The sequence below is a fragment of the Orycteropus afer genome, unplaced genomic scaffold, assembly GCF_000298275.1.
Source record: "Orycteropus afer afer isolate SDZICR_OR568_19922 unplaced genomic scaffold, OryAfe1.0 scaffold00787, whole genome shotgun sequence".
Classification (NCBI taxonomy): domain Eukaryota; kingdom Metazoa; phylum Chordata; class Mammalia; order Tubulidentata; family Orycteropodidae; genus Orycteropus; species Orycteropus afer.
Window position 1 is genome coordinate 459,107 of NW_006922374.1, and position 535 is coordinate 459,641.

The following is a 535-nucleotide window of genomic DNA, read 5'->3' on the forward strand; positions in this document are numbered from 1 at the left end:
GCGGGTGTGGGGTATAAGATTAACAACAAGAATGTGGTACCTTTTCAGTCTTGCAAGTCCGGAGTGACCTTGGGGTTGATGGAAACCAGAATGTGTTCTTAAGTCCCAGGAATCTTCCAGCGCACTGTATCTTTAAATATCCAAAATAGTCGAGCCGCTTTTTAACACTCAAAATGGTGGTGCCCTCCTGACCAGCAAAAGTCCACAGCTCAGCTTGCCTTTCTCTTCACCTTCTCCATTTATTCCCAGCCACCAGAGCAGTCTTCTGTGCAGTTCTTGGCTAGCAGGGCTGACTTTTACGTTAATTCTTAGGTCCTACCACCACTTGGGAATCTCCAAGCTGTCTGTGACATCAGGATCTCTCAGGATCACTGCCAGATCGCAGCTCCATATGTCTCCTTTTTTGGTATTTTCACACAAATTCTTCTGCTAATTGGGGTTGAGTCCACTTCCATATCCTCCTCTTCAAGGCTCAGGGGTCCAAGATTATCTTCTGTGTCTGTGTTAATTGGTTTCCCTTTTCTTTGTTGAAGAG